Below are 20919 nucleotides of genomic sequence, written 5' to 3'. Positions count from 1 at the left end.
AAGTTACTTTTACATTTTGTACTCATTCTAAACATAATACAAATTTAACTTAATTTTTTATAATTTTGATAAAATATATTCTCAGGATAGTTTTGGTTTTTGACAATCATCACAAGTTTATTGCCAGAATTAGGTTTACTCTATTTATAGAAGAAGAAACTTGATCAGAGATGATAAGGGATTTAATCATGTTGATAAAACCAGCATAGACCATGGGCAAGAATTCCACTGTGATAATTTTTGTTTGTTTTTTGCACAGCTGGGGATGAGATCTCTTGGCGCCACACATGCCAGGCCAAGTATCTCCCATTGAGCTGCACCACCAGGCCTTACACTGACTTGTAAACCTAAGTCTTAAATAATTGCACAGTCTTTGTGAAGGGCATTGTATATAGGTACTTTTAAGATCTATTATATTTACTGAATTAAGAACAACTTTGTTCATTTCAATTAATCTTCAATTGTTTCTCTCAATAATTTTCTTTTTCTTTCTCACTTAAATCTCAGTGTTCACAGAAATGTCTACAAATGTAACATGGTACATAGATAATAATAACCTACTCTAATATTCTGGCAAGGAAAGTCACAAAAATTCCACAAACAATAATACTGTTTTTGGAATTATTCTCCTAACTTTCTATTTAAAAATTAAAAGCAACATATGAGTTTGATTAGTTTACTCATTTACTGCTCATTTTATGCCCCTCTCTATCCTTCCCTCTTGTGCCCACAATTGACAACAGGACCAAGAAGAAGGACTGGCATCTCTTTGGGCACTTTGTTAAAAATATTTTGAATGAATGAAACAATAACATATGAAACTCATCACCACTACCTCTGTGGTAGTAATACTTTTCATGTGAGGTGTTCCCAAAAAGTTCTTCTGTAGAACAAGGAGAGAGGGTTTAGAGGTGGAATGATTGGGTTATGAAAGCTTTAACATAATCAGTGTGTTAATATGATGATAAAGATTAACTGGTTAGTAACTATAGGCAGGTAGGGTGTGCCTGGAGCAGATATGTCATTGCAGACATGCTTTTGAGGCAAATACTTTGTACCTGGTAAGAGGAATCTCTCTCTGCTTCCAGGTATCATGTCTTCACCTGCTTTCCTCTGCCACACCCTTCTTTCATAATGTTCTGCCTCATTTTGGGCTAAAAGAAATTTAAGCAGCCATATATGGACTAATAACTCTGAAACCATGCCCCTAAGTTAAATTTTCCTCCTCTAATTATTCTTTTCAATTCTTTTGGTCACAGCCATGAAAAAGCTGACTAAAACAACTACTGAAAAAAAAATATAATTAAAACAGTATATTCTTCCACGTCAATGAAATTAGAGAAAGGAAGCAAAAGAAAGCTTATTTTTGGGGGCGAAATATCAAAATCTGTATGGTGAGTCAAAAGTTGACTGAGGATAGAAACTGGAGTATCAGATACTTTATCCAGTTTTATTTAATAACCGTGAAGCAGTTCCAATTAGCAGCCAAGCATTTCCATATATAACACGCTTTAATTTCTCAGGAGACATGTCTACACAAATTCTTAAAAGATTTAACTATCCTCCCTCATTAACTCTTCTACCCACCCCCTATGATTTTGCTAACCTGGGAAGTACTAATCCAAATGCAAAGGAAACTTAATTATCCAATGAAAAATATTATTTGTCATTACAAAAATTAAGGGAAGGTTAAAAACTTTTCTTCATCTTTCTTTCATTTTATTCCCTAACTCATACTCAGGGTTCTTCAAAGAAACAAAAGTAATTATATGAATGCAAGATATTTATTTAGGATATTGGTTCATGTGATTATAGAAGAGAGTGAGTCCCAATGTCTACAGGGGCAATCAACTTTTAGTGGGTCAGGCGAGATGAAGGTTCAGTTTTAGTCTATGTCTGAAGACCTAAAGAGCAGGAGAACTAACAATGTAGTTCCTGACTCCAGATTCAGTCTCAAATCCAGGAAGTTGAACATTTGAATTCCCAGCTGTAAGGGAATCAGGAATCAGGAATGCTTTCTTTTTCAGCCATTTTGGTTCTGTTTCAGCTTTCAACTGATGAGATGAGGCCAAGCCACATTGGGGAATAACTACTCTATTCAGTTTATTCATTTAAATTTTAAACTTCTCCCAAAACACAACCAGATAGATGTTTAACCAATTATCTTGGCACATCATGATCCATTCAAGTTGACACATAAAACGATGTCAACTTATACCCCTTGGATAGATTTTAGTCAGAATATCAAATAAAATGTAAATTGGTTCATGACTGTAGTAAAGTAGCATAATTTGAGAGCTTCATCATGTATTATTCAATTCAGTAAAATAATATTAAATTTTACAAGAATAGTCTATTGAATTTCATTTTTACAGAGACTATTAATAATTAAAAAATAAAAATAAAAATTCATGCCATCTTCACTTTCAAAAAGCATTAACATTAAAACCCTTGTATTTGTTTTAAAATGTAATTTTATATATGAATTAAAAACAGAAAGTTAACTGTGACAAGATATGGTAATTATAACCAATTTTAGGAAGTAGTTTTTTAAATGAATTAATTCATATTACAACAAAGCTGCACAATTGTTCTTTCAAGGTCTAGTTAATAATTCCATTCCTAAATAGAGTTAATTTCTGGTATACTAAAATAATATGAATAGCATCAATAATTTGTGTGGAGTCTTAGACCTGGTGTAATTGGGTTGTAAATCCTCTAACAAGGTTTTACCTTTACGCATCTTGAGCCAGGTTTTCCCTGATTTGGCCTCTTTTCCATTTCATATATTTTAGTAACAGGATCTGAGTGATGAAGTCCTTAGAGAATGGGTTCTTTTTAGGGCAAATTTAAATCACTGTAATATCTCAAAAGTCTCAGGCAATATTTCATTTCTAAATTTTCCAACATGTTGGATTTGAGTGAAGAAGATTTGCATTAGGTAAGGAATAAAAAACATTTATGATGTGGCAAGAAAAACAGTCTGAAAAAAATAAAGTAAAACTTATGTGCCAAGAATCTGCTATAAGTTTCAGCTAAGTAGACAGAATGAGGAATTCAGAAACTACATTTCACAAAAAAACTGAGAAAAATTGTATGGTGAGGAGATAGGGAATTAGAGAATTTCTGTGAAGACTGTCTATGTAAGGAAAATAGCAGTGTTAATGAAGTCATCAACAAAAGAATACCTAAGAGGAGTTGTGGAATGTAAGGTTGTAATGAGAAATCTAGAACACAGAGACCAAATCCCAGGTCTTACCATTTTCTAAAGTGTCTTGTGAAGAGCTACTTAATCTCTCTGATTCATCTTTCTTATGTTTAAAAAGGGATTCATTAGGCATGAGTCAAACAGTCACAAATAATATTAAAAGAAATGCAGCTGTATATGTATTTAGTAAAGGAATATTAACTGTGATCTCCTAGTGTTGTTTCTGATAATTATAATGATGGTGGTGATGAGGACCTATCAAGTAATATCAGATGCTGTTAACTCATTTAAGCTTGTCATATTACATCATCAATAGCATGTTGACATAAATTCTTTTTCATCTTAGTCATATTTGTAGCCTATTTTTTTATTCATAGGACACAAACACTGTCTTTAATACTTGCCGGAGTACGGCTGCAGCAGAATAATCGGGGGGGGGGACGAACAACTTGTGTAGATTGATACAGCAGGAGTAGGAGCCGTTTATTGCAGGACAGGAGCAGTATTTATACATTCCACACAGCTTATCTAATTAGCATAAACTAGATACATCAGTCAACCAATCAGGAATCTCTACACTAATGGCTCGGTTTTGTTACTTCTCAAACCACTCCCTCTGACATTTTGCCAGGCACCATCCAGACTTGTTTACGAACTCTAACATTCCCCTGGCAAAATGCCAGGTGTTATTTTGACTTGTTTACAGACTCTAACAAATACTAAACCCATTCACATTTACATAATCCCAAACAATTCCCTATTATAACATTTTTATTGAAACTTGTTGAAATCATCTCTATATACCTTAATTTATATGTAGTAAGATAGACTAAATACTAAGTCACAGTTAAAGAGTATGTTCTGCTTACTAAATCACATCAAATTTTGAAAAAAATAAAATGTCCAAATCCTTAAAAATCAAGTCAAAATAAATCATTTCTGTGTGACCAATTAGCTCAGGAAGACAGTAGTCAAATGCGTCTTCTGGAGAATTACCAGAAGGTTAGATAGTTAGAATTGTAGATTTAACAACAGTATGGATTATACCCATCTAACATACACAAAGCACAGACACTGAAATTTATATGCTTACTCTGTAAAGACACTAGACATAATGCTGATTCAATAACTTGCTTTGACCATCAGTGACTCAGTTTAAAATCAAAACCAAAGTTTAAAATCAAACCAAAGGATTATGCATCTCCTTAGGTAAAGTTTGCAAGAGCTTAAAAACTGCCAATCCTCATATAAAGTCCATCATTGTCTATCCTGCATGATCTTGAGGTGGGGCAGCCGAGCTGCATGGAGTTCATCAGATAAGAATGGTTACAACTGGACCAAGGTAGAGGGGGGTTCTGAATGGAAAGGACCACCATAGCTGCCGTCTGCTCAGGGGTCAAAATATCTTGTGGGAGCAGCTCAGAAAACCCTGGCTCTCAAGACAGATGCTTCCTTCAATGTGTTAATCATACACCCTTTCATTCTTTTTTCTTTCTTTCTTTCTTTTTAATGTTTTAGTTGTTGATAGACCTTTATTTTATTTATTTATATATGGTGGTGAGAATCAAACCCAGTGCCTCACACATGCCAGGCAAGTGCACTACCACTGAGCCCCAGCCCCAGCCCCCATCCATTCATTCTTCAAAGCACATCTCACTAAAATTATTTAGATGATTTGTCAATGTTTGAGGCTATTTTTGAGAGTACATTCAAATAACAACTGTGGTGCCACCCAGCCCTAACGTTAAACATTGTTTCTTTTTCTAGGAAAAACCCCAGAATTTCAAGAAAAAACAACTTGACTGCTAAAAATAAATTTTCTTTTATTAACAAATGCAACTTTTATGGGTAAGCTAACATAACTCAGAATATTCAGTAACTAGACAACAAATAAAGGGAAATAGGTGAACTATTTCTTTTGAACTTCAATAATTACTTTCATTTAAAATATATAGCTCTCTCCTTATAATGGCATCAATAAGCATTTCATTTCCTCCAAAGTTATCAGAAAACTTAAGAAAAGAAATGGGAATAAAATTATTATAATTTAGTTTACTTAAAAGAACAAATTTGGAGAATACAGGAAAATAAGTAGTTAGTGCATTGAGCAGATGAATGAACATGGTATAACAACCAACATGTATTTAAGATTTACTGCAGTTTCTTGCTTAGTTTACTCCTACTCCTTTGATTAAAGTTGAACTGCCTTGAGGTATATAATAATTTCATCACTGTAGAAGTGAACACAAAACTGTGCTTGAAAAAGACTGAGCAAAACATGTTTGTCTAAAAGACTAGTTCTATCTACTACCACACCTAATAAAGCAAGAAGAATGACTTTTAAAGCAATTATTTCTTATTTTTATTGGATTACATGTTTCAAGGAAGCTGGACACTGGAAAAGTACATCTTGTTTTAATTATATCATATGAAGGTATAAAAAATATTTTGGAAAAATATAAAGAATGTAACTTGACATTGGCATGTCTGTATTTCTTGACCTGTCTTTGTTCCATTTTACATCCTACATGGGAAAGGAATTTGGTGAGAAACACAGCACATGACTTGGACAGTGGAATTGCCTGAATTGGAGGCACTAGATTAGATTTTATAGCATCTCTTATTAACAAAGATTAATAGTGAATCAATAGATATCCATTAGGACTGAGAAATCAATATAGATGACATTTGTGTCTTCCTGTACCTGAACTCCTTCCCTGTCTCCTTTCCTTTACCCTTTTCTCTAGATTCTTAGTACTTTATAATAAGTTTCAAACTGTTAGCATTTTTTCCCTCTAAAATCAAATTTCCAATAACTTCCTTTTGATTCAACACAGTAACACAATATGGTATTCATTTCCTTGTTTTCAGCAATTTAAACCTCAGCTGTAGATAGCTCAGTCTTCCTTTACTGGTTCTTTGGAGTATCTCTCACCTATGGTTTTGCTGGGATGGTCATTCTTCATAGTTTGTTCTACTTGACAACAACATTGATCAAGAATTAAGACAGGACAGGCCATGATCATATTGCATCCCCTGAGAGGAGATTGGTTTACAAATGGGCACAAAGGGTTTAAATTCATTTTGATGCATATGGATTTACAGTTTTCCCAACACCATTTGTTGAAGAGTCTATGTTTTTTTCCATTGTATGTTTCTGGTGCCTTTGTCTAATATAACTGTAATTATGTGGGTTAGACCTCTATTCTATACCATTGATCTACCAGTCTGTTTTCATGCCACTACCATGCTGTTTTTGTTACTGTTGCTCTGTAGTATAATTCAAGGTCTGGTATAGTGATGCCACCTGCTTTATTCTTCTTGCTAAGGATTGTTGTAGATATTCTGGGTCTCTTATTTTTCCATATGAATTTCATGACTGATTTTTCTATTTCTGTGAGAAATGTCATTGGGATTTTGATTGAATTGCATTAAATCTGTATAATGCTTTTGGTATTACGGTCATTTTGACAATATTAATTTTGCCTATCGAAGAACAAGGGAGATCTTTCCATCTTCTTTGATTTCTTTCTTTAGCGTTCTGTAGTTTTCACTGTAGAAGTCTTTCACCTCTTTTGTTAGGTTGATTTCCAAGTATTTTATTAAAAAAAATGGACACAAGGATCAGGAACTTCAAATGATCTTGTGAACCTTCCTGATTGGAATGCTAGCTAACACTGTCTTTGTTGGGACTATTAGCTGTTGAGCAGACACAGTTATGATTTCCAGAAGTCATCCTCCTTGGTCAGGCTCAAAGCTTATCTGTAACAAGAACTCATAGGCTCATATAAGAGACACTCACAGATAAGCCAAATGGACAAATGATGGTAGACCCAGGGCAATATTATCTTACCCCTAATTTCATCTGAAGTAAACACCTGTGCTACAAAGAATCAGCAATTGTCTTTTGTTTTTAGTTACACTTCTTTAATACATGAGTGAATGTATAACCCAAAACTAAAGCCTTTGTATTGTTAACCACATAATTAATGGCAGAATCAATGGAAATGTGAATTTGTAGAAAATTAAAATACTATAAGTATTTATTGTACAATAATTGATTATACATTTGTTAATTTACATAGAACTTTAAGTTTTCAAATGTTTTATAATTATCTGTTTATTGTATTTCATAATTATTCTCTGAAATATTAAACACAAGTGTGAGTTCTTTCAGGTATTTAACACAAACACAGTTACTCAAATTTCAAGGTAGATTATTACTTAGAATGTCTTAAAGTCTATTTTGGGACTTTTCCTTTGAACTTAGTAACTCTTTTCCTTCTCTTACTCATTTTCTACTCTTTTTCCCACCTCTGCATCACTGATCGGTTGGACTTCTGGCAGTGTGAGAATGAATGATTGACAGGCATCTGAAAATGCCTCCACAAACTCCATCCACCCAAATACATATGTGGTTCTATGAGAAATCATCTCTACTGTAGATAGAAAAATGAATGGAGTCTATGGTCAAAGTATAACCCTGGGAATGATAAGCACATGATAACCAAAGACTTTATTTGCATGTAACTTTCACATGCTCTGCACATATCTCACAAATATAAAAATAACCAATTACATGGAGAATCAAATCCTCGTGGGAAATCTCCCTCTTCACACACACAAAGAGACTAGTTCTATGCAAATTAACAAATGTATCATCAATTATTGTATAATAAATACTTACAGTATTTTAATTTTCTACAAATTCACATTTGTAGAACCCACTCTATACCAATGTTATTTTTTTAAACTGCAAAATGTGATAAAGTCATGTCTCCAGGTCACAAAATAACACAATGAAAATGATGTCTCAGCTGTTATTAAACACGACATACAAAAATATTTCATAATTTTTCACACTGCCTAGAAAACCTCAAATCATTGAGAATCTTTTGAAAACCTAAATGCTTATTTTCATAAACTTATCCATCATAACTTGAAACACTGTGTTCCTCTTATGAATTATTCTTTTCTGTGATTATTCTTACTGCTCTTTATTGAAATATTATTATTCTTATCCCAAATATTTTAAAATTCCAGTTAATATAGCTATCATTTTTAAGTCACTGTAGAGAAAATATTTCTATATTTTACTTGAATCATGTTCCTTCAAATACATTCTTTGAATTCAAAGAAGGAATGCCAAAAAGTAACCACACTAAATCTATAGCCTACCCCCACTTTATTTTTCCCCAAGTAGAAAAATACTCAGAATGCATTAGTCAGTACCATACTACCAAATATTTCCTGCCAAACATGACTGTTGAATTGGCGAGCTGTAATATTTTTAGAAATCTAGAACTAGTCTTTTCATTTATCTTTCAATGTTATGTTAATAAAACTATAACACATTCATTCTAGTCTTATGATATTTTCCTGGAGATATGTAATTTTTTACTTATTGCCCCACCAGTGTAGATGGATTGAAACCATCACAGAACTGAAAGAGCCATGGTCATACCTCAGCTTCTAGGCATTAAATCCACAAACACTCTTCAGCAGCTGATGATCTCTGAGTATTCAGGATAAAGTCCCCATCCTATACCAACATCTGAGCTCCCCTCAAGTATTCCTTTACAAAAGATTACTCTGGTTACCTATAAATTATCATTATGTTTCATTATATTAATTTAGGCTCCATTTTTTAAAATATACTCATATAGGCCAAAGTATTTTAAGTAAAGAATCACTTTCCTTTCATTACTTTACTTGATTCAATTGAAATTGTCAATGTTTGACAATACTTTGCTAATAAAATTTCATAGTGATAAGTTTGAGCACAAATTTTACTTTAATAGCTTGGTGCACATATGATTACAGATACCTAATTGCCAATCTCCTAGTCTTACTATGCACAATCTTTTATGTACCACTTTAAAACCAAATTTCTCATCATTTACTATGTTATTCATGTACTTAAAACTCTTTAGCAACAGGAGGAAAGCACAAGTCATGTTCTCTTTGTCTACTCAAGCTTTTGAAAGAGCAAATCATGTTTCCTTTCTATCTTGAAAGGTTTGTGATTATTAAAATTTATATGACAGTCTCTCCCTTTTATACAAATAGAATAATGTTTTAATTCTCTGCTCCTATACAGGAAAAATATATTTACTGATGTACCATGAACATAAAAATCCATAACCTAAATTATCTATAGCTAACTGATTAGATTGAAATATAGAAGAAAGCCAGAAATAAGAATGGGGATGTGCTGAATTTGGATATTACTGAGTCTCTATGAACCAACATGTTTCTCTACTAAATTTAATATCAAAACTCTATAGAGTAATTTAATTATGAAAAATCAATTAAGAGAGTGTAAGAGAATTAGTGTTCCATTTTTTTTTTTCCTAAATAGAGTGCATTGGCTATTAAGTACACTGGAATTAAAGGAAAGTATAAGCTATTGATTTCTGCAGAAGGTTGGCGAGTGCCCTTAGATGAGGTGTGGTGGTTCAGGGAAATAGAGGTCATGAAATGGAGACATCAGAAAAGTTAACTGATACATGTTGGTGCTTCAAAGATTAAAGACCTAACAGTTGTCAGCAGAAAGAGCTCACCTTGGCTTTTAGGTTCCTGACTCTCTGCCTTTAAAGAATTATAGCAGTAGTGAATTTCATGAGGAATCAAAAAAAAAAAAAACCCACTTAAACTGTTCACAGTAATTTATATCTGCACTAATACATACTTAGAAAATATACTTAGAAAATGTTTTCACTTAAAATTGAGGAAGTATGTAAATTTTAATCATATACAATAAAAAACAGTCTATGTTCATTTATATTTAAAGGTGTGTATTTATACATGATTATGTACAGATACATTTTCAGAACAATGGAATTGCTTTACATGTTAGTATTGCATGCACTACTATCAGATAACATGAAAAATGCTAATACTAAGGAATCAGGCAAGTAATTTCAACTCAACCAAATTTTAACGAATTCACAGTTAAAAGCTTTTTGAGTTTACACTAAATAAATATAAAATTTAGAATTTTTTATAGTGTTTTTTGCATTTTCCACTCAATATATAATACCCTGAGATAATATAAACATACATGAATATTGTAAGATTAACTCACATTATGAGAAGTCAGAGGACCCTCACATGGAGTCCTCAGAACTGGATGGAAGATTCTTGCCTAAAACCCCTGTAACGATTCAGACCTCAGACATCCCACATTCCAGGAGTCATGGTTCGCAGTTGCCTCATTCATTTCCTGAAACTCTAACTTTCTCTGTGCAGCATGGATTGTGTTAACTTCATAAAACTAAAGTATTTAAATGGATTAAAATATATTTAAGTATTTGGGGAACGTTTGGGAGATACTTCACAAGAATAGAAATTAACCTACGAGGGACTGAGTAACAAAATTATTTTAAACTGTTAAATTGAGTCATTAAGAAATAGATTTATAGGGCTGGGGTTGTTGCTCAGTGGCACGGCACTTGCCTCACACATGTGAGGCACTGGGTTCCATCCTCAGCACCACATAAAAATAAATAAACAAAATAAAGATATTAAAAAAGAAATAGATTTATACAAAAGAACTAAATGTTAAGCAAAAAAACAAGGGGCTGTGTTAGGGTTTGTAAACAAGTCAGGATGGCGCCTGGCATTTTGCCAGAGGGAGTGGTTTGTGACATAACACCAGGGAGTCATTAAGTGTGGAGATTCCTTATTGGTTGACTGCTGTATCTAGTTTATGTTAATTAAGATAAGCTGTGTGGAATGTATATATACCCCTCCTGTGCTACAATAAAAGGGCTCCCACTCCTGCTGTATCAATGTACACAAATTGTTCCTTACCCCCAGGTTATTTTGCTGCAGCCGGACTGCGGCAGGGCTGATTTTAAAATCAGCATATTACAGTGATATAGCCACATCAATATTTATAGCAAAACAATTCCCATGAGCCATGGAACCAACCTAGATGCCCATAAACAGATGAATGGATGAAGAAAATGTGGTATATATACATAATGGGATACTACTCATCCATAAAAAAAGTATGATTTTATGACATTTGCTTGTGAATAGATGGATCTGGAGACTCTCATGCTAAGTGAAATAAGCCAATCCCAAAATATCAAAGGTCAAGTGTTTTTGCTGATATATATATATATATATATATATATATATATATATATATTAAAATGGGGGCAGGGAGAAGAGAAGTATGGTAGAGTGGACAAATGAGGAATAAAAGGGAGAAATGGGGATTAGGAATACGAAAAATAATAGAATGAATTTAACATAATTTTCCTATGTACCCATATAAATATACTTAAGTGAAACCCACCATTGTTCCCACCCACATGAATGGGGTCCAAATTGGAATAAGACATATCCTAATGCTTGCATAATTTTATCAAAATGGATTCTACTTTCATAATTAAGAAGAACCAATAAAATACATTTTTAAAAAAGCTAGGGGCTACTTTCCCTCAGAGGTAGTAAAGATGCTGATGACTTTCTGGCTCTCTGATTCCACCACACATATTTTCTTTGTCAATTAATTGATCTTTCTCTGAATATTAAAAACATGAGAGCATATAGCATGGAATCTCACCAAAGTGTAGCATTTTGAGGCATGAAATGAAAACGCCTTTAATTTGACCTCTCAGTTTATATATTATTTTCAATGGACTAATTTTCATTGATATATCTTTGATAGTTTCTGCTTCTTTATCAGTAAAATTTCTGGTCAAGTTCTTGAGCATGATTTCCTCCATAGTGTAATCTAGTCCTAAAACAACTCTTCTAGGTAAATGGAACAAGAAAAATTCAAACAACTCCAATGTCCTCCTGCTATGCAAACTCTTTTTCATAGATTATTTTGTTGTCATTATTATTTTTGTTTTTCTCTTTTAAGAAGGACAACACTGTATGTATTTTGTGTTGAACCTGATAATGTATTTTTTCTGATTATCATGAATTTTAAGCAGTAATAATCATTGCTTAAAATGATAATCATTTTCTTAGCTAAATGGTAAACATAAAATATTTTTCATTCTAGTTACTACTCCTGAGTTTGAAGTCTATGAGTCTCACAAAGCTGAAAGTGTCTGCTAATGTTGCAATTTAAAAGTTCACTAAAAGGTCTGTCCCCATTTTTCCATCTTTCCTCTGACAAATAGGTAAATAGAAAATTTCCATTCATGAAGTATATCTATCTTGTAAAGATAGAAATGAATAGGTGGTTAACTAACGGCATTAAACGCAACCTGTGTCTATGCATGTATGTCAGCACTGTTAATACCAAATTGTTACAAACACTAGCCACCTGTTTCTATCACTGTTACTTGCCTCCTTCCTCTTCTCTCTATTATTTGGATATTCAAAGATTTTTGATAATTAATCATACGAAACTATTTAAACATGTTTTTGCCCCGAGAGGCCTTTCAAATAATTAGCCTCTTTGCAAGTGTTCAAAGTTGTAGCACATTATGCCAAGATCATAAAATCTCCAAAGTGTTTTCTTCTTTCAGCTGATTTACATTAACCCAATCTTTCTTTATTCCCAATTGTTGAATAAAACATAGACAGAAGATGGCACTGTTTCTTCATTGTTTAAAATTACCTACAAAGAAATCTCTCCACTATGAACAAAAAAGAAATTTTTTAAGAGGCTACCTGCAAGGAAGAAATACAGTCTTATTATAAAATGGAGGTAAGTCTACATGGCTTAAAGCATAATTTATTTAAACATAAGAATTGAAAATAGTTTAAATTAAACATGGAAACCTAAACAGTGAAATGTAATTACTTTCTACTGAATCGCAGTAACAGCTCATTTTATAACACAGTATTAATTACATACGAAAAGATGAAAAGTATCCCAGTCGATTTAATATGGAGATTGGAGGGGAGCCGATACTCACTTGGGAGGTTATAGCTCATCTTCACTTTTAAAAATCATGAGATCTCAGACAAGTTACTTCTTTTTTTTTTTAATTTTTAATTGTGGGTTGTTCAAAACATTACAAATTTCTTAACATATCATATTCCACACTTTAATTCAAGTGGGTTATGAACTCCCACCTTCACCCCATACACAGATTGCAGAATCACATCAGTTACACATCCATTGATTTACATATTGCCATACTAGTGTCTGTTGTGCTCCGCTGCCTTTCCCATCCTCTACCCTCCCCCCTCCCCACCTCTCNAGACAGATTAAAATACGAAGCTGACTTTAAACATTGCTATCATTTTATGTCCATAAAACATAAAAGAACCATTTGGTATTTCTTCAATGTTGGTTCCAAATATGTTAAAATACACAAGCATAATCAACACTTTAATGTCATAGCACATTTTCTCAAAGCTTTTTACTCTTAACATAACTTTAGACACAAATAATCACTTTCTTTTTGTACATTCATGTCTCAAATGTCTCCTCAACACTGGGAGTCTACCTTTCCTATCCTAGTGACACGTGCCTATGTGGATTTTTCAGCAAAGACAGGAGACGTGCAAGTAGCTATAATGGTAAATCTCGAATGAGATCAAATACTTCACAGAAGACAATGAAACTTTCTTGGAATTTTGAAAAATATTGTGGGCAACATTAGAAGATAATATTTCATAAAGAAAAAATTAAGACAAATCTCAAATGGCAGGGAATCCCTATCAAAAATTTGAGTAGCACAAGCCTGAAACATTAAGCAAAATGTTTACGTTCTACACATGAACTTGTGTCATTACACTCCTTGAATTCTTATTTATTTGCATAAGTAGATCTTGTGAAATATTTGTATTTCTTTGTTGTACATTTGCTGTACATATTTAGTTTTTGTGCAAGACTAAATTCTTGCAGAACAGAGATTTTGCATTAAATATAAAGACCAAAGTCATCACTGCAACAAATAGGTTGATTTTTTAAAAAATTCTCATTTTCATTAGGGTTTTAGGGATAAACAAGACCAATAGGACATGTTAGATATATTAGAGGTTATTTGTTATGGAGGTCAAAAAGTTCTACAATATTCTGTATACAAGTTCTAGACCCAAGAAATCTGGGGGTGTAATTCAGTCTACATCAGAAGACTTGAGCACCTGAAAAACCAATGGTGTAACTCCGGGTAGTAGACCGAGATCTCAAGAAGGGGCTGCATGAAGAGGATAGCCTGGGTCTAAAGGTTCAAGAACCAGGAACTCCAATGTCTGCAGGCAAGAGAAGACGGATTGTCTTAGTTGGAGAAGTGGGAGACAATTTGTCCTTTCTCCATCTTTTCTCTTCATTCTGCCTTTAACAAGTTACATTATGTCTGCCACATATGTGAAGGTACATATTTTTCACTCACTCTGATGATTTCAATGCTGATCTCTTTTGGAAACACCCTCACAGACACACTCAGAAATAATATTTTGCCCTCTATATGGGCATCATCAAACCTAGTTGGGTTGACACAAAAAATTAAACCATCCAACTTAGTGTCCTACACTATAAGCTACATTACCACTTCTTCACTTCTTCCATACCCAAACATGGCAAAGTAATGTGAACATCTCTAAATAGTAGAACCTTCCATATAGCAAGAAAAATGAGAACATTATGTACTCTTATACTCAGAAGTTCTGTTTCCCTGCCTTCAAATCCCTTGTTGTCTGTTCTTTATTTTCAGTAACTAGAATTTTTCGAGAATCCTATTAACCAGTTTCATTTTTTTGTTTGTTTGAAGGGCTGGTATACTTAGAGATTTGATAAGAAAACTGCTTGAAGTTATAGTTTAATATTTTATTTCCCTGTTTCTTTGAAATATAGTCACATGTTATATATATAGTTGACTTCTGGATTTTCTTGTCTCTGTGAAACAGTTATTTGTTTTGTTTTGTTCTTAAAGAGAGAATGTTCTCAGAATGGAGAGTAAAGGAAGGAGGCTGAGGAATGTAAGGGAGAAATAAATGATTTAAGATATCTCTTTCTTCTCTTACTCTACACAAGTTACTCTGTCCCTGTAGGGTAGCTTCTTACCTAGGTATAATATCATTCTACTACTCTTAGTGAAGATTTTTTTTTCAATCTTAAAAAATTATTTTCTATCTGTCCATATTAGCACTTGTTTACAATTATATATAACATTTGTGTAGTCTGTAAATATAAGTAGATTGGACATTATTTTCCAGGAAGTTGGCATGAATGATCTTCTTTAAAAAATAAATCTTTGAGTATAGTTTGATGGTCTCATATGAATTAGTTTATACAGTACAATTTTGGTTTTGTATATTTATCCATTTTCATTGTATATTATTTTTTAAAACTCTTATTTTGTTGATCCTATTCACTTATTGAATGTATCATTTTACTTCAGGTAATAATATATGTTATGGAATATAAAACCTTGATATTATTTAGAATAGTAAAAAAATAAAATATTTTAAATATACATAGTTGGTGAAAGTTAATTTTTTTAGTATTTTTTACTTATTTACTTTTGTTGTTTTATATATACATGACAACAGAGTATATTTTGACATATATAGATGGTGTGTATTTTATTGTAATTAATATTCCATTCTTGTGGTTGTATATGATATGAGATTCACTGGGGTATACTCATATATGAACATAGGAAATTATGTTGAATTCTTTCCACTATCTTTCCTATTCTTACCCCCTTCCCCTTCCCTTCATTTCCCTTTGTTTAATTCAGTGAACTTCAATTCTTCCTCCTCCTTTGTTGTGTGTTAGTATCTACATATCAGAGAGAACATTTGACTTTTGGTTTTTGGAAATTGGCCTATTTCACTTAGCCAGATAGTCTCCAGATCCATCCAGTTACCAGAAAAATTTATAGTCATTTCTTTTTATGGCTGAGTAAAAGTCTACGATGTATATATACAAGAATTTTTTCATCCATTCATCTGTTGAAAATCATCTAGTAGTTGGGTTCCAGAGCTTAGCCATTGTGAGTTGAGCTGCTATAAATCAATGTTACTGCATCACTATATTACGCTGATTTTAACTCCTTTAGATATATACAAGAAAAAGTGGTATATCCAGTTCAAATGGTGGTTTTATTCCTCATTTTTTTTTTGAGGAATCACTACGCTGCTTTCCAGAGTGATTGCACCAATTTGTAGTCCCACCAGTAATGCAGAAATGTAATGAAAGTTAATTTCTTGATGCTATCCAATAATGAACTTTATGAAGCAACAGAAATACACAGTAAAATTTGTCTTAACTACACTCTTGGTGCAACAAAACCTCATAAATTATGAATTTATCAATAGCTTAGTTATAAACTTATTACTTAAACTTTTCAACTCAACAGAAACCACCAACAGCCACCAACTATATCTTTCCTCCTGTTTGTTATGAATAGGTTAACAAATTAATTCAATGTATATTACTAATACCCTCGTACATGCCACATCTTATGCCAGGTTTTTGCTATAAACTAACCACTTAAGAGACCTCTTTCTTTAAATGGAAATTAATCAAGTGTTTAAGTTTAAAATATCAAATGTGACAATTTGTTACAATGAAGAGTTTCTACAAAGAAGCTTTAAAAATATATTTGACTTAGTAAGCTAAGTTCTTATCTGAATGAAGCATAAACATTAAACTGATGGAGTAGGAGCAAAAGAGAAATAGTTTGTAGAAAGGCCCATGATAGGAAAGACTGAAATTTGGTGTAATTTGGGGATGGACAAACAGTAGAGTTAGTGCATTCAGAAGAAGCAGACATCTCAGAGTGCGGAAGCTTAGGGACTGTGATTAATAATAATATTCTTATTATTTGAACAGAAAGCTGCCATTAAAAGGTTTAAACAGAGAATTGACTTATTTATCAGAGAAATTTCAGCAGTCAGAAAGGGTACTGGTTTCCAGGAGACTTATATATTCAAATAAGGAATTTCAATGCATGAAATGAACTTAAGATAGTGTATATGAGAGATATTTGTGGAATAAAATCAACTAGAGTTTTAGTAGGTCAGATATACATTTACTGAGGTAAACATTCAGGAAGAGACACAATTCCCTTACCCTTATTTTACCATCATGGCCAAATACATTGACTGAACTATTTAAAAACAAAACAAAACAACCCACAAGCACTCCCCTTTGGAAGTACAAAGCATAGAGTGAAATCTCCACTGTTTAGTGACCAAGTAAATGCAATAATACAATACAATCATGAAAAAACAAGGGCTCTGCTTAGAGACAGTGGGATAGGCACCTGTCACTGTAAAGACAGGAAAGGTGACATGGAATGGTTAGTGCCAAAAGCAAAGCAAAGCCAGGCACCATGTAGGTATTTTAAGGAAATTCATTTTGTATATGGATATCTCTTTTCTCTTTGTATATGTGATTTTTGTGTGTTTACCTTTTTTCGTTAAATTATTTTTTGATAACTTATATGGAATTTTCCCCCTATGTACATATCCCAAACACTGCCCAAAATTCTGAAGTGTTCTCCATTTTTCACAGGTACAAAACCATTGTATCTTTAATTCATGGTGAAGGAAAGCAGATAGTGGTTACCATTCAGGAGTGGTATCAAATAGAAGGTTTTATGAAGGAACTTTCTTGAATGAAGCAAATAATTCTGAGTCTTTGTTTATATGATGCCTGCAAGTCAAATTATCAAGCTGTACACTTAAACATATAAGAACTTTTATATGAAAAATTTCTTCAATTAAAAATAAGTTAAGATTAATTTTAAAATGGGTGAGGTAAATAATTCTATCAGATCTTTCTGTGTCTGAGGTAAGGGATATAAAATATTAAACTACCCGAGTGAAAAAAATGAACGAGTGGACATTATAATTTGAATAGAAATAACTGAAAAGAGACCTGATAATTTTTAAGGCATTTAAATTATTATTGATTTCCAAATAGTGTTTAAATAGACTTTGTAGCTTCAGAAGTGAAACGAAAACAAGAGATAAAATTAATAGTTGGAGATTAGTGTTAGATTTCAAGGAAACTTCTAGAACATTTGATACTTCTTATAATAGCAACATATTGAGGTAGGAAGCTTAGACAGAGTATGTTCTAAGCAGACACAAGATGAATGGTTGACAGAGATATTAAGACACATTTCTACTGGTAATGGAATTAGCTAGGAATCCTTTCAGGCTTTTACTGACTTTGAAATAATAGGATTCAAAAATTTCTATTTCAACATACCAGAACTTATTACCCTAGCACAGCTGTTCTTGTAAGTATCTGAAGGCTGAGTTTCACATACCATTGATAATACCTCACTGTCTGACACATTTAACATGTTTGTTATCACCTTTGTAGTAGTATCTTTATAGACTTGGGTAGAGTGTCTAGTAGTGTTTTATATTAAATTTATTTCAATTTTTATGAGTTTATTTGAGTCTTATTCCTTGTCTTATTTCCTATTTCAAATTCCATATATTCTAGACTTAACAAAATAAAATTAAGCAAAGACTTTTTTCCTCAATTATTGTCTAAAGAAACATGCAATAAAAATACATTCACTAGTAGCATTTATTAACATTTAGTTTTCTGGTATATTCAGCTTTTAAAACATCCCCAATTATAAAATAAAATGGTAAAGGAAAACCTCAGCTTGACCTCGTTTTTAGGAGAATATTTCCATGAAGTATCAAAATAGTATAACAAAGATTTTAACATATTTTTGGAATTCCTGGATTATACAATTATAATAAATAAATGATAAGTGAATAAGTACTTGGAAATAGAACTGATCTAATATCAAAAATTTACTTTCACATGTAATGTCTATATTTAAAAACATATAAAACAACTAAAATCTAACGTATTATTATTTTATAGAAATATAAGGAACTTTAAAGGCCCTTGAAAGTAAATCAAAGTAAGGAATGCTATTCATGATATTTATTGGTATGGTATGATCAAATGACCCATCAGAACATACATGGGCTAATATGACTTACTGGTTTATATTGACTATCATCACCCTTGGGTAATCATAATGTTGAAATTAAAACAAAATAAAAATGTGCATTAACTACATTTTTGTGTGTTTTTTTTTTTTTTCATAAAAAGCCATTGCATTGTCCTTTTGTTTACATGTTGTCTGGGATTATAAAATACTTGCTTCGCATGAATTGTTATTCTCCAAAAAATACTTGGGCAATGCTGATCTCAAATATCTTCCCAAAAGGTTCATGAACACTTAGGGGGATATCAGGAATGGGGGAAGGCAGATTTCACATGGTACTTATTGAACCATATGCTTTGAAATCTAATATAGGAGATGGCTTTCTCAGACCAACGGAGTAATCTCTAAGCTCTGTCTTCAAGAAGGCATACAGGCTATTTCAGCTACAAAATAAATATGAAATGCAGTATTAGATTCTATTCCTTACAAAATTTTAAATCCAGTTATAGAGACAAGATGAATGTATTGAAATGATCAAAATATTTAATGTGATGAATAGAAAGAGATGAGAGTACAATAGTGCCAAGATACACAGCCAAGGGGATAATTTACAGCAAAATACTTATTTTTTGAAAGTTAACTTAATCTAGAAACAGATTTTTTAATGCAATGAATTATATTTATGCTTTGAGATACATAAGACTTTTAAGCATGCTCACAGCATATCCAGCAAGGCATATGGCTCCCTATATTTAGATATCAGAATCTGAGTTTAAAGTGTGAGAATGGACTAATCTGGGTGGGAAATGGCCATATGTGCATCTCTGCTTCGTGCTCCACAGGAAGTCTATGGTTTCCTACATATGGTTAGATGGGCACTTAATTTGACGGTGCTAACTCTGTTCCTAAAATAATTCGTTAAAGATATTGTAGGTTGAAGAATTTTAGCATTCTTTGAAGCCACCCCCCCAAAAAAAATTATAGTAGATTGAACAAATATTTGGGTTCTAATCAATGAAATAGTGCATATTGTTTTATAGGCAAAAAGATTTATCAAATATTTGATCAAGTTAAGGATCTTGGGAAAGGAAGATGTATTAGTCCATCTTCCATCTCTATGCCCAAAATACCTGATAAGAACAACATAGAGGAGGAAAGGCTTTTTTTTTTTGATTCATAGTTTATGACATTTCAGACCAGTCAGCTCCATTGGTTAAGCAGAACATCATGGTGGATAATCATGAAGAAAGAAAGCTACTCATCTTATGGCAGCCTGAAAACAGAACAAGAGGGACATGAAGAGGCCATGGTGAAGGTGAATTCTTCCAAGGTAGCTCTCAGTGACCTTCTTCCTCCATATCTGCTCCACTTCTCAGATGTTTTTATTCTGTCATCAGCAAGGTGAGTGTTCATAATCCAATTATTTCCTAAAATCCCCACCTCTGAACAAATGAGGCTTTGGGGTCTTTCTAGTTATAACAGAAGGGTTTCCTGGATTATCTGGGTAGGACAAAATGTAATCACAAGTGTCCTTATAGAGGGCCATAGAGGGATATTTGAAGACAGAAGAGGAAGGAGGGAAAGTAAAGAATATAGTGAAGGCACTAAGCTAAGAAATGTCAATTATTTTCATCTATTTTGTGGTATTTTAATAGAACACATGAGATTCAGTAATTTCTAATAAATAGACACTTATTTCCCACAATTTTCACCTTGAGAAGTCAGAGATCAAGGGTCTAGCATCTGGCAAGTTTCTTTGAGCTTCATTTTCATGTGGCAGAAGGCAGAAGAACAGAAGAAGAAGAAGAAGAAGAAGAAGAAGAAGAAGAAGAAGGAGGAGGAGGAGGAGGAGGA

At 32.7% G+C, this 20919-nt stretch overlaps 1 pseudogene; it reads left to right on the top strand.

Moving 5' to 3' along the window:
- Window positions 1–20305: 20305 nt before the first annotated feature.
- LOC107136112 overlaps window positions 20306–20919 on the top strand; it is a 16353-nt pseudogene continuing 15739 nt past the window's right edge.

The sequence above is a fragment of the Marmota marmota genome, unplaced genomic scaffold, assembly GCF_001458135.2.
Source record: "Marmota marmota marmota unplaced genomic scaffold, marMar, whole genome shotgun sequence".
NCBI lineage: Eukaryota > Metazoa > Chordata > Mammalia > Rodentia > Sciuridae > Marmota > Marmota marmota.
Note: the sequence above shows the minus strand (reverse complement) of the source record. Positions and strands in the feature narration are given on the sequence as shown.